Source organism: Gracilinanus agilis, chromosome 1, assembly GCF_016433145.1.
Source record: "Gracilinanus agilis isolate LMUSP501 chromosome 1, AgileGrace, whole genome shotgun sequence".
NCBI classification, from domain to species: Eukaryota; Metazoa; Chordata; class Mammalia; order Didelphimorphia; family Didelphidae; genus Gracilinanus; species Gracilinanus agilis.
This window is the reverse complement of record NC_058130.1, coordinates 455895788-455911424: the sequence shown is the minus strand read 5'-3', so window position 1 is coordinate 455911424 and position 15637 is coordinate 455895788. Positions and strand designations below refer to the sequence as shown.

General features: G+C 33.9%; 1 protein-coding gene across 2 annotated transcripts in view; it reads left to right on the top strand.

Moving 5' to 3' along the window:
* The window catches only part of CDH12 (cadherin 12), a 382411-nt gene that overhangs the window by 351915 nt on the left and 14859 nt on the right, over positions 1 to 15637 (top strand). The gene's annotated exons all lie outside the window — the stretch shown is intronic.

The following is a 15637-nucleotide window of genomic DNA, read 5'->3' as shown; positions in this document are numbered from 1 at the left end:
TAGAGGAGAAATGACTTAAATATAGAAAATTGATTTAGGAAATTTTTTGGTAGCTAAAGAAAATAAAGGTAGAGGAAAATACAAAAATGATTTAAGATCTTGGATAAGCTTTGATTTTAATAGTGGAAAGGAAAATATATTATTTTATAATAACAAAAGCTAACATTTATATGTCAGCTATAGACTATGCTAACCACTTTACAAATATTTTATTAAATCCTCATGATGACCCTGGAATATAGCTGCTATTGTTATCCTCATTTTACACTTGAGAAAGTTGACACAAACAGAAGTTAAGTGACATGATCAGGGTCATATAGTTATTAAGTACTTATGGCCAGATTTGAATTCAGATTTCCTGATCCCAGGCCTTATGTGCTATCCATTGTACCACCAGCTATTTTCATTACCCACTTATGCTGCCTTTATTCTGTAATGGATATTAAACAAAATCACCATCAGAATAGTTAAGAAAAATTCATAAACGTACTCTGTGCAATACTATTTTAAACATATTGAACCTGCTTAAACTGATAGTAGAAAGATCATATGGTATGTGGTAGAAAAGAAAACCACACTGGATTTGAAGCCCTAATTTTAATTCTTTCCTTTTTTACCTAAAAATTATGTGACCTTTGGAGGATAATTAAACATTTATGATTATAACTATATAATATTTGTACATAGAGTTATAGGTTTATATATTTAGACCTGGAACAACCCTTCGAGGTCATCTAGTCCAAACCCTATTTTTTTATAGATGAACAAACTGAAGCCCTGAAAGTTGATGTTTTTTTTTTTTTTCTCAATTAAGGTCACAGTGTAAGAGGTGGAATTTGGACTCAGGTCCTGCTATTCTAAGTTTAGTAATCTAAGCTTAGCACTATTTCCATCATATTACTGATGCTATCCTATTATAATTTAGACATAGCTATAAATAACTACATAGATGTCAGATAATGATAAGAAGATATTTAAATAGATGCCATAAGGAGCTATATAAATATCAACTATAATCATGGCATCTCAAAAGAGAAAGTTCATGATTTTTCCTAGATTCTATCCTGGATTGGCCTAATGAATTGAGCAAAATAATATCACTTTTTCCAATCTTGTCTCCTTTTGATTTCAAGTGGCTTTCTTACCAATGGTTTTAAAGATATAATTGGATTTTTACTTTTATAACCACACTGAGAGCAAACCTAGAGCAGCCATGTATATGGCACTGATGAACCTCTTACTGCAGGCTTCAGTTTCTAAGGAGACTGGAGCTGTCCTGGTTCTGAAATGCTCAGGCTGCAGCTATGCTTCCTGTCCTATATTGTGGAGGCCATGAGAAGAAAAAAAAAGTTTTTTATAACATATTATGGATTTCATGACAACAGAATTTTGATGTTGTTGAGATTGTTTAAAGGTTGACATTGTTTTGTTGTTTTTATTTTTTTAACCCTTAACTTCTGTGTATTGGCTCCTAGGTGGAAGAATGGTAAGGGTGGGCAATGGGGGTCAAGTGACTTGCCCAGGGTCACACAGCTGGGAAGTGGCTGAGGCCGGATTTGAACCTAGAACCTCCCGTCTCTAGGCCTGACTCTCAATCCACTGAGCTACCCAGCTGCCCCCTGTTGAGATTTTATTGACTGTTGACTGAGATTCCACTAGCAGTTGGCATAGCATTAGTGAATATACTCACTGGCAAAGATGCATTAACAGAAATCTCTGAAGGATACATTCCATAAAGCTGGGGAACTTTAAATATCCTGTAACCAGGTAGATTGCTCATTATGTCTATGAACCTCTTGAAAAGAATGATGAAAGAAACATGACAATCCTTCAATTATAAGTTGAAAAGGTTGATCCAAGGTTAAAGTTTCAGGAAACAGAAAGACATGTGATAAGTAGGGGCTGGACCCTGTTTTCATTACCCAACTGTTAATAAGAAATATATTGATTTTTCTCCAAAAGCCACTACCTGACCATTATGTCACTGATTCTACATAACTGAAGTGTATTCACGTTAGTGTGGATTAACTAAAGAAATGCGTACTATATTGTTTTTCTTTTAATAAATGAGCCGTTTCTATTTGGGTCATATAGTTAGTTTTCAGTGTAATTTTGTTTTTAAGGGATAGACTTCTCTTTTTAAAATGTTGTAATGATAGTTAAAATATTGGATATGATCAAAATTTGTCAATTTCTAAAGGGTAGTCTTGTTTGGAAGTATATTCTAAAATAAACCCAATAAATGGAAGTTGTAGGCAGGAAATATAGGTGTATCAAAAACAATATGTGTACCTAATTCTGTAGAATACAGTCATCTGGGTCCATCACTGGTAACTTATCTATCTCAATTAGTATTATAATTTTTAGCCTGGATTATATAAAAGATTAAATATCTTAATATATTGGGAAACTGAAAAGCTTCCAAAAAAGAAAACTAAGAAGAACACAAATATAATGTACAAGACATGATTAATGTAAAAATGATTTAGTTCATGATTCCAGAATTAAGTGTAAATGATGAGCTGTAGCAAAAAAGAAATGACTTTTATTTCAGGACAATAAACATTTAAAATATATAAACCTGTGTCTCTGTAAAGCAGCAATTCTTTCAAAGGCATCACAACAACTTTCATTCCTCTGTAATTAAGAATCCAAGAAAGAAAAATAGCTAGTATATGCATTAATGTGACTTCAGAAAACAAGATCCTTCTGCGCTGACAAGACAAATGTTATATGATTAAAAACTCTAACTTTTATCACATTTTAAAAGTATTCACAGCAACCATATGCTACACTATTTTGAAAAAAAAATGACAGATTATATGAAAACTGAGGACATTACTTAGGAAATGAATTTTTCCTTGTCCGAACCCTAGAAACACTATCCAAGAAAGGATTCAATTCAATAAACATTTGTAAAATGTCTACTCTGATCAACTCCTCAGTTGAGCCACTAGAGGAGGTTGATAGTTTAGATAAGAATAGTTCCTGCCTTCATAAAGTTTAGAAGCTGAACAAGGCATATAAAATATATGGAAAAGGTAAGCTGAAATTTAAAAAAGACCGATTAGAAATTCAACCAGTCAAAGACTGTATAGAAAACATCCTAAGCATATTACATGGCTGCATTTCAAGCATACACAGTAAAAGTTAAATGTGATGCATATTCTGGGGACAAGGAGCAGACAAGTTTATCTAGAGAGTAGTTTTCATAGCTCATATGAATAAGGATGGGAAAATTGCATGGCATCAGATTGTAGGTGGCCTTAAATTATAGACAAAAGAATTTGGACTTTTTAGACAATAGGGAAATAGTGATGATTTTTAAGCAAAAAGATAATACAAATATATCAAACTTTAAATAAGATTCAGGGGGAAAGAATTGAGGTAATAATATTGGATTTTAATGGAAAATAATAATAATAGCATTTGTATAGTACTTAGGATTTATAAAGGCAATTCATCCTACTTTTCCCAAGTTCTGATTATGAGGCAAATTTGTCTAGGCCAAAATTCCTTCTTTGTATCTTAGAGCCATTATTACAAGTTCTGCCTTTCTATACTAAATAAAAAACATCTTATTTGTTTTCCATGAGGTGGTCCTTCAGATACTTAAAAACAGCTATTGTGTGAAAAGATTCTTCTCCTTGTAAATGCTTGAAGTTTAAACAATTAATTAATAAGCATTTAGGAATACACACACACAAATGAAATACCTCTTGTCCTCAATTGGTTTATATTACATAGGGCAGTGGTTCCCAAACTTTTTTGACCTACCGCCCCCTTTCCAGAAAAAATATTACTGAGTGCCCCCTGTCACATACTATCACTGACACCTTATAGTTATTCACACCTCCCAAATGCACCTGTGGCCATCACCTCTCCTGGATCACTGCAGCACCCACCAGGGGGCGGTGGCACCCACTTTGAGAATCACTGACATAGGGAAACCAAACAATTACTTCAGCATTTTATGTTGTGAGCTCAAGGTATTTCACCAACATATTTTGCCTCCTCTATGTTATTTCTACTTGTTCTTCCTTAAAATGTGGTGCCCAGAGAAGTGATTTAGGGGATGGGGAATTGGGAAAAAAGGCCAAGTGTGGAGAAGGGGGATGGAGGAGACATAAAGGAGGGAACAACTGATGCCATTGAGTCAGAATGGAGGTATTGTGGCCATTCTGACCTGGGGTAACCAATATGAGCTGATCCCACTAGAAGAACATGACAAAGCAAAGTGACTTGGGCTTGGGTGCTCTGGGTCTCTGAAGTGATGACATCCCCTTCACTTTTTGTCTTCTGGGTTCCCTCCATGCATCTTTTCCCTTGGGAAGTCTTGCTTTCCTTCATGGCATTCCTGGGGGTGAGGAGGCTACCCTCTCCCAATGATTTTTATTCCTATGGGGCTAATCTCAGAGTATTAAAAGTAGCTTTGTAAACAAATCATTGTTTCATTCATATATATGAAGAAATCATTGTTTTATTCATATATATGTATATGTATATCCCAAAATGGCACTCTGAAACCTGATTCCATTATAATATTAGAACTAACGATAATTATTGTTTTGTTCACTGATATAAACAACCAGCTCCAGTCTACTTCTTCCTGGGCTCTGAAGTACCAAGAAATAAATTGGCACGAGGAAATATAGTATAATACAAAGATAGAGGGATTTGGAGGCCAAAGTCTTATAGTAAAAATCTGGCTCTACTTTATTCAGTTTCTGTCAGTCAGCCAACAGGTCAGCCAATTAACATTTATTAAGTATCTGCTTTGTACCAGGCATTGTATTAAAGACAAGACACAAAGAAAGGCAAAAGAAAGTCCTTGCCTCTTAGATATGTACAGTCCAATGGTGGAGAAAATATAGAAACCATAATATACAAAGATAATTAATGGAATAATTGGAGGTAATCAATAGATTGACAAGTCTAGTAATTAACTACTCACTATTTCATTTCCAATATTATTCTTCTATAAATTGAAGAGATTGGAAAAGAAGATTTTGAAGTGACTTTTCACATCTGAAATCCTGCGATGTAAAATTGTGGCATTGTGAAAAGATCACAGAATTTAGAGTCAGACTTGTAATGGAGTCTTGGTTTTGACATATCATCTATGCAAACTTGGACAAAGCACATAAGTCCTCTCAGCCTCTGTTTCCACCTTTCACCTTTGGATATAGTAAGACTTTACTTAACAAGGTTATTAGGATGCCATACTCTATTTAAAATGTTTTGTTATTAGAAAGTAGCAATAGAAATGTAAACTAATACTATTATTTAGGCAAATCATATTTTTTAAAGTTTTGAATAATATATTCACAATTCAGTTGCCATATACAGGCATAGCCACAGAATACATGGAATAAATAGATTATTTGTAATATGGTGAACATTTTTGTCCCTTCATCTATACTCATATACTTTAAATCAACTTTTTTTCCCACTTAATATCATTGAATTACAACTGAAAGGAACCTTATTGGTCATCTAGTTCTAGCCATTCATCCTAGAAATAAGGAAATTGAAGACCATAAAGGTTAAGGGAACCAATATATATATATATATATATATAAATGGAAGAGCCAGGATTTGAAAACAGCTCTTTCATTTCCAGATCCATTGCATTTCCCACTATAAGCCTACTGGAACTCTTGCATTCGCCCAGTGTTTTCCACTCCTTTATACTTTGCATGTATGGACACAATCTAAGTCACCACCACCAACTTGTTCTAATTATTCTATTTTTTCTCATTCCCTTAACTATTCTTGTATTTGTTTTCTTCTCTTTTTGGTACTTTTTTCCTTGAGAATGTCTAACTGTATTAGCAAAGGTTGTTTTTCTACCTCTTGTGCCGGATTTGGAAGTATTTTGGAATTTAGAATGTACTTTATGAGGGAAAAAATTAGAAATCAGGGAGTTAAAAATATCTATTCCACTCTGACACTGACTTATTATAGTTATTATCTCAGAATATTAATTTATTCTCTTCAGGCCTTACTTTCCACATCTCTAAAATGAACTCTTTAAACAATTTGACTTCAAAGGTCTCAGCTAACTCTAGCTTGATTCTAAAATACTCACTTTAGCAATTAGAAGTAAAATCTTTGAACAGATGGAAATCACAACCGTCATAGTCATTACCATCATCATTATTAGCACCATCACTATTATATATGACATTAGTAGGATATACGACCAAAATTACACTGTAATGGGTTTTGTGTTTGTTTAATGCTTTTAAATTCTTATGAGTACACTGCCATAATAAAAATGCTTAGAATTTTTACAAATCAATCTAATTAACCATCAAAACATACAGGCACTATAAATTAAAGTCAGACTTCACTTTTTAAAAAGTTCTTAATAGCTAACTGAATGGCTTAAGGGACTGATAAGTCACAAATGAGCCTTTCACCTGAAGCTAACCATTTCGATAAATAATTATTTGTAGAAGCAAATAGGTATCATTAAAATAATGTGCATTTAAGTATATCATTCAGGAAGTAAAACATTACATTTTGAATATGAAAAATGTTTCTATTACTTGTAGATAGCTTTTAACCATAATAGTTATTAATAACTCACACTTATCTCGTTTGCTTTAAAGTTTGCAAAGGTTTTTACATATGTTATCTTATTTGATTCTTTTTTCTTTTTTTTTAATTCTTACATTCTGTTAGAATTGATACAAATTTCAGTTCCAAGGGAGAAAAGCAGTAAGAAATAGGCAATTTGGGTTAAGTGACTTGTCCAGAGTCACACAACTAGAAAGTCACAATTAAACCCAGGTCCTCCAGACTCCAAGACTGGCACTCTATACACTGAGCCACAAAGTGCCTCCATATTATTTGATTCTTACAACAATTCAATGAAGTAAACATATCAGATGCTATTATTATGCCCTGTTTAAATATGAAGAAACTGAGATTTAGAGAGGCTATAAATATCTTGCCTCTATTCGTATAGCTAGTATCAGAAATGGAATCTGAACCAGATCTTTTTGACTCCGGATTCTCTATTGATACCATTCTGCCTATTTTTACTATCCATTCTGAAAAAAAAAACCATTAAAATTGTAATAGAAGTTGATCCTCCTAACTCGGATTGATTAACTTTGCTTCTCTGCTCCTATCAGTCTTTGATACTTTTAGGTTCTCTGATGTTGGTAAAAACAAATTAAGTGAATTCCTCTCCCTCCACTGTGAGAACACAAAACTGATAAAACTGTTTTCAAAAATTAATCACATCTTGTCATTTTACCAGCTTTGAGTCTCACTCATGCCCTAAATTTTCATTTGAAAATGTATTGAACTGAGAGTCAAGATACTATTGTTCAAATCCTAACTTGGTCACTAACAATCTGTGTGGCATTGGACAAGTCACTTAGGTTTCCTGTGCCTAAGTTTCTTCATCTGTAAAATTTGTCAGCCATAAAGGAAAATTCTATTTTGTTTTTCACCCCTGACATTCTATGGTTCTAAGATTTTTTTCATTAAATCAACACAAAATTCTACCCAACCAAACTATTAAAATATTTCTTCAGTGTCTATTTTATGCTGGAATAATAGAGAATTTGGTTCATTCATCAGAATTTTATGGAATATTATTATTGTTGTTATTGTTATATAGTATTAATAACTCTTCTTTACCTATCTTGAAACTACAATTAAATGGTTTCTGTAGACATCAAAGGACTATTTTGAAAGAAATAATTTTTACTGTGTCCACACAAAGAGTCTTTCCAATTCTATATTATTTTTGGATCAAGACACCTTTAAAGCAAAACAAAACAAAGAAAAATTCCTGTGTCGTCCATAATGAAGATGGCACTTGAGACCTGTTTAAAGTTAATTAGGAGGGCTTGCTATTTGTACTGCCTATGCAGTGATGGCCATCTAATGAAATATTAATGTAGTCTTATGTAGATCACCATATCACTAATGTTGTTCATTTGTTAAATAACTAGCTAAAAGTAATGTGTAAAATGAAAAGGGTTTTATGACATACCTATAATATGTCTAACATGTGTTTAGTCCCTATGGAAATCCAAAGTTATAAGACATGGTACTTGCCTGCAAGCAGATTATGTTCTATATAATTTTGTAAACTTTATTATCTGATTAAATGAAATGTAGATTTAGTATCAGTGCTGGATTTGAACATATGCTCAAGTCAGTTTGGGGGAGAGAGTCATTAAACTTCATAGCTTCACATTTAACAGGACATTAAATTTATGTCTTCTCTGCTTTATTTGAGCCAATAGACTAGAGTTAAAAATGCATCTTCGCAGCCCTCTCCTCCACAATATTAAGAATATAGTCTATTGTTTTGGCATATTGTGAAGTAAAGATTAAAGGGATTATTCCTGTAATTTGGGACTTTTCTAATAGTTTTCCAAAGAAATGAATGAACTGTTGTACTGCCTGTTAGTTGGTGGCATGGAAATATCTTCTTAGACAATATAGATATAAAAACATCTTTTTTTCCCTTTAATGTTGAACTTAAAACCCTGAACAACATGAGGGAGGAATGGCAATATCTATGGCAGAATCCTGTTCCTTCCTCAAAAGGGAATGTGGGGGAGTGGGCAGCAGGCATAGTGGATGGAGAGCCAGGCCTAGAGACAGGAGGTCCTGGGCTCAAATCAGACCTCAGACACTTCCCAACTGTGTGACCTTGGGCAAGTCTCTTAAATTAGCCCTTACTGCTCTTCTGCTTTAGAACCAATATATAGTATTGATTCTAAGAATATGAGGTAAAGGCTTAAAAAATGTGAATGTGGATTCAGAGATTATTGATGATTCCATGAGTGTGAAAGCAGATACACTGAAATGCAAATGTCCTCCTAAATAGTAGTGATAATTCACAATGCCTTCCAACTATGAGGTTTGTCAGCTGTAATCTTCTTATAATGTGATATTTTGATGGAAAATAATGTGGGTTCTTCATAGGATACGATCTACCCTTTACCTCCTTTGTTTATTTACATTCACTTATTTCTTTATTTCACCTGACCTACTCTATTGCTTATGAAATTATAATCCATATTTATAGGGTCTACTTGTGCCACAACCCCTCTCTGTTCTCCCAGCCTATCACACTTGTACTAACTTTCTCCATTCAATATTGAATGTCTAGTCAGCAATATCAATGAGGTGTCCCAGAGCCTTAAATCTCTCCCCCCCACCCTTAAGAGACTTGATCTAAAAATGACTAACTCTGAGTTATCCCTTTCATCTTATTCTTCCCCAGTGAGGAAGTGAAAAAAACAAAGAAGACAATGTAATAAGTATATAAGAAGATCACAGGGAGATGTTATGCCTTTATTGTTGTTTTGTCATTTATTTGTTTTTAAGAATGGGAGATTGGAGCATATCTATAGAAAATTAGGAATGATCCAGTAGTTTGATGATAAGATAAAATACAACAAAAGTTTAATTTTCTAAAACTGTGTCCTTCCCTTTTGACCCAACAAAGTTATATCTCATAGATTTAGTCATGGAAGAAACCTTAGAACCCTGAAAGTCCAACCTCATGTGTGTACTACAGATTTTGAGGCCTCACATTCACAGCTGTACGTTGATGAGACATTAGAATTGGGCATTGAAGATGGTTTTGTCTATATGTAAACTCCAAGTTAAGTGTGGGGTATGGCATAGTACATAAAGCACTGAATTTTTAAAAACCTGGTTTTTCAACCTATCTTAGATTTTTTAGATACATGGTACTTTGCTAGCCAAGTGATCTTTCCTAGCCTCAATTTCTTCAGCTATAAATGGGCATAATGATAGCATATACCTCACAAGGTTATTGTGTGAGTCAGATTAGATAAAAAAACAAACTACTTTATAAACCATAACTAAAGGGTCAGGTCTAGTGATATTATACACCAGCCTAAAATTAGGTCTCTGAGAAAGAATTACCCTCTTTTGGCCATGCTCATATTGTCTTCTCATAAATATATTGTATAATGACTTTTAGTTTTTTTCCCTTAATATAATAAACAGGTCTTGAAGTATTGATAACCTATTGTCCCAATAAAGAAACAGGTACTGACAAATTAAATTATGAGGAGTAATGAATATAAATGTTGTGTCAGACCAAAATAATGATTACTAATGACAAAAGGCAAGTACTTGATCTCTAACAGCCTGTTTACCCAATTCCTCAGTTGTAGGTTTAAATGAAAGAATTTCCTCCCCATCCATATAACATTCTTCGTTCTTAGTTGCAAACTATTTTAAAATCAATTTAATATAATGTTAAATACATACAAGGAACTAATTTGGTCCTTGATAGCTCTAGAAGTACCTTTGAAGTGGATCAAATCTAAATGACCAGAAGTCCACAGAGATTTTCTGGGTATCATCTCTGTATCTGCTCTGCCGCTGCCTTTCCCCCCAATTGAGATTGCTTTTTAAAATTTCCCTGTGGCTTCTATTTAAAATCTATAATGATAATTCTCATATCTTTCTAATCCAGCCAAAAATTGTGGCTGATGGTGATTCAAGACCACATCTTCATGGACCACATTAACTTTTTTCCTTATTAGGACAACAACTATGCAAGTGAAATATCTAAGAATATATAATATGCACCCAAATGTAGATATCAATGAATAATTTAAATCATTTTTAAAAGATCATTTTAAATCATTTAAAAATCATTTTTAAAAGACTGCTCAGTCAAATAACAGATCATGCAGCTATAGAAATGACTATGCTATTATTATACCTTGTTCCACTTAACTTGTAATCTAAAAGATCTGATTTAAAGAGCACAAGCATAATCAATTATTTATTCCTTCTACTTGTAGTATTCTAGTTCAGGCTCAGCATTTTCAATATTGAAGACATTTCTCTAAATTTTCAGAGTTAGAATTCAGGCAATCGACCCCCAATTTTTTCCCCATTCTAATAGTTGTTCAATCATAAACAAGGCAGTTTAAAAAACTGAGCACCAAATATATATATGCATATATATTTATATATAACTTAATATTAAGATAACAATGCTGATACTAACTTATATATCCCTATGTTTGAAGACACCCTCATATCTCAAGCTATAAAGTGTTTAAGTATGGATTCAGCAATGGACTTTCTGTCCATTCTGTCACACAGAGATCAGTTAAGCTAATTCCTTAGGGGTTCATCACTAATTGCCATCACTACTTGATGACATTTAAAATAATTGCAGTTATATATGTTTTAATAAATTTTAGAGAGGATATGTCTTGTATTAATGGAAGAAGTATCCATTCTTATGAAACTATGGATCTTTTGAAATATGAAGTTATGTCGTTAGTTGAGACATTATCTATCTTGAAATTTCTCTCTTGGCAATGATGCAAATGATTCACAGACCTATATATCCTCGTAATTCGACTCCTAAATTCTAATACTACTTCCCCAGCTGCCTGCAAGAATCTCTAGCTGGATATCTTGTTGGCATACCAAACTTGACATATTCTAAACAGAACTCATTATCTTTCCCTCTAGAACCAAACTCCCTCCAAATATCTCTATGTCATTGAGAGCATCACTCTGCTTCCACTCACCCAGGGTTGTAACATTGGAGTCATTATTCCTTCTTCCTCCACTCTCCTCACCTTACCCTGATCATGTTCAATCATTTGACAAGTATTGTATTGGCACAGCTCTTACATTTGTTCCTCTTTCTCCAATGGCATAATGAGCATTCAAATTGGGATCCCATCACATTTTATCTAGGTAATTTCATCAGCCTATAACTGGACTTCTAGCTTCTAGTCTCTCCTTTCAATAATTTATTTCTCATGCAGCTGACAAGATAATCTTTCTAAAGCACACATTTGACTACTCTATTCACAACCTTCAGTGGTTCCCTATTCCCTGTAAGATAAAATACAAACCCCTAAGCTTATCTTTTAAAGCCCTTTACAATCTGGCTCTAGCCTACCTCTCCAAGCTTATTTTGTGTTCTTTTTCTTCATGCTTTTTTCCAGCCAGACCAGTGTACTTGCCATTCCCCAGACTCAGCAATCCACATTTCTTCTTTGTGCCTTTGCAAAGGGTTCTGAAAGGACTGACCCCTCACACTTGTTAGAATTTTTGAAGGATTATCTAAATGTTCTGCATTTTTCTGGGTGAACCCAGATATTTTACTACATATGTACTCAAGAAGAGAACTGCACAATGCTATACAAGTAGATCTCATAATTTTATTCTTCAATTAAATGAAAGGGAATATAACTGATGATTATATAGAATAAGGTTGAGAATTTAAAGGATAAATTGAGAGTAGTGCACAGTTGAATTATGAGTGGGGGCAAAAAGTTTATAATGCTAGGAGAGAAGGAAGTACAGAGTGTAGTAATTGATACCAGTATGGTTCTAAGGATATAGCTACTATGCGTTTTGAAGTGGACCTAAGCCCTGAGAGACTCCATCTCCCAGGACTCTCTACTGCAACTTCCTCTGACACATTCCACTTCCTTTGTGGGAGGTATTAGAAGGAGAATAAAAGAGGAGAGAAGCGTGGATTTGGGTGCCTTTTTTCCTTAACCTAGGTGGAGAGCTTAACTCCTTGCCTAGCAGCTGGATATCTAACTTTCCCTGGCTTTCCTAAACTTTCCCTTCCTAACCCTAAATAAGCCTACCTAACTTTTCCTAGAGTCTAGCCTGATTTAACCTGCTCCCTAGCCTATCTACAAAAAAAACCCTGATCAATTTCCCTACCAAAAAGGGGGAAAGGGACTGCCCCCACACCCACCTTCCTTCCCTTCTTTTCCCCACCTTTTCCTCCTTTTCCCCCTACATCATTACCAAATTCCAACTGGAACATCCTAGAAACAAGTACCTTAAGTTGAACATGTATTTCCCATTTAACTATCTATGAATAGCAATGTTTACTATGAGCATATATTTATTTCCACAGAATCCCACAGTTTCTACAATAACTCTTCTACCCATTAGGAAAATAATAAAATGAGAAAATTAATAATAATAATAACTAAAATTTACATAGTGTTTACTATGTGCTAGGATTTATGATAAACCTATGGTGCTGATTATCTAGAAAATATATATAACTACCTTAAAGACTGATTATATGGGTCACTTTCTTTGAGAAGTCTTTCTTGATTATCTGAGTTGTTAGTGTTCTCTTTTTATTCCTTCTCAAATCATCTTGCATATATTCAATAAGTTTTTCAAGTTGTATCCCATTGCCTAAAAGAATATATGCTCTTTGAAGACAGAGACTTTTTAAATTTTTTTAAATTTCTAGCATCAATTGCAGTACCTTGCACATATGGTAGGAATTTAATAAATTCTTTTAAAGGTGCACTAGATTCGATTGGATGTGACTGTCGAAATCAATGAACGTGGTCTAGGTATCATATCTTAAAGAGGTGAGAACTAGAGCTAAATTAACTCTAGAACCCAGTTCTTCTCTCTTTCTCTAGCTGTATTTCATTGTTCATTACAGTATTCTTTTATACACACACACACACACACACACACACACACACACACACATGCTTAGACAGTTTCTTTCATAAAGGCACCCACAGAGCTACAAGAGATTATCAATATTATAAAATAGAGACTGTCTAAAAGATTATAGGGAGTATCTAATTTACTCTAGTATTTGGTATATGAGAGAGAGGACTTGTTCATTGTTACACTGGTAGTCAGAGTCAATAGATATATTTACACAAATGTATTTATATCATACACACATATATACCAAAAGTATATATCCATATATACACATATACAAACATATACATTAATATAATTGTTCTGCAGGCAGAATAAGAATTAAAACTGGCCAAGTTTCCCTTTAGGAGCTGCCAACCATAGATAGATAGCTTGAGAGATAGACTGTTTTTCAAAAATTCAAACTTTCAGGGAGAAGATTGGGCAATTATCTCACAAAAATATTTTATTAAAAATTTTTGATTCCCTTCATTCTAACTTCCCCAAAATGGTATTTGTTTCCCAAGAGGAATCCCCATTTATGTTCGGTTGTATCTGTGACTTGATCTATATGTACAAAATGAAGCTTGGTTTTAAAATTATCCAGCTAAAGAATGCAGGCTGGCAGATTTGAGTCAAAGAGAAATTCAAATGTACATACACATACATGCAAACACAGATACATAGATACTCACATATATATATATATATATACACACATACGTAATGCATTCACTCATATACACGTTTTTTTTTTGCTCTGCATCAATTGTCTTTACATGGAACCGGATAATTGCTGTCATTTCCTTTTCCTTCGTACTCGGAAAGCACAAAATGTATTTCTTTGGAGGGCTCAGATTTACCAGCTGATGAGGGTTCAACAAGAGACATTCTCTTTTTGGCTTTGTTAGGAGACCCTGAATGCACAGATCTTTGATCTTTATCTGTCTCTTGCACTGATAGCAATCAAGGGACTAGTGCCAAAAGCAAGGTTAAATGGCCTTCACAAAACTGACTTGGGCCAATTTTCCTGATGCTAAACCACTAGGTAGGGTTTCTATGTATAACAAACAAATAAAACTATTCCCTTCCCATAACATCAATGTATAAAAAAGTATGTTTGCCCAATAGCTCACCCAGAAAATGCCTTCCAGGGTGGTACACCACTGGACAGAAGGTTACTTGATGCTAATTACATAGGAAGATAACAGAGAAGTTAACCTGTATAAACCCCTGACAGTCCTAAAGTCACTGATTATGAGACAATTTTTCTTGGCTTTATGCCCAGCAGCAGTTTCTTATGTGGAATGCACATATGTGCTTCAGACTACTTAAAATAAAGATAGCTATTAAAAAACCCCAAATATCTTTATTTTGGAGACCAGGGTTATTTGGGGGGTAATTCAAATATGCTAAAAACATGGAGTTATTTTAGCTTTAAAATTGCTGAAATACATGAAATACAAAAAATTTATTATAGGTAAGAAAAAACAAAACTTTTCTAGAATTTTAGACCTAGAAGAGCCCATAGAGATTCAACTGAAAGAGGCAGTGTAATATAATAGACAGAACCCTGGAACTGGAGACCTGAGTTCAAATTTCACTACAGACACTTACTAGCTTTGTAACCCTGGTCAAACAATTAGCATTTATTAATGACCTAGTTATGTTCTAGGCTCTATTTTAGGCTCTGGGTATACTATTATAATTAATGAAAAAAGCCTATTCACACAGAGCTTTTATTCCAATAGGAGAGAGGAAAATAATAATAATATATACATAAAATATGTGTGTGAGTTTGAGAATGCAGAAAAAATATAAAAATAAGAAATATCAACAACTACAAAGTAGTGAAATACAAGACAGTTTGGGAGAGGGGCACTAGCAATTAAAGAGATCAATAAAAGCTTCAAGCAGAAGATGGTGATTATGTCGTATCTCCAAAGAAAAGAGGGATTCTAACAGGGAAGAAAGTGCATTCCAGGTATGGATACAGTCGGTGCAAAGGGATGGAGATTGGGAATAGAGTATCATTGGAGAGGAACATAGTGGGAGCTAGTTTGACTGGGTTTACAGGATGTGGAAGGCTACTAAAGAGGCCAGAAAGATATGTCAGGCAGAGCAAGGCTTTGAAAGTCATTGAAAGCTAAGCAGGTTAATATAT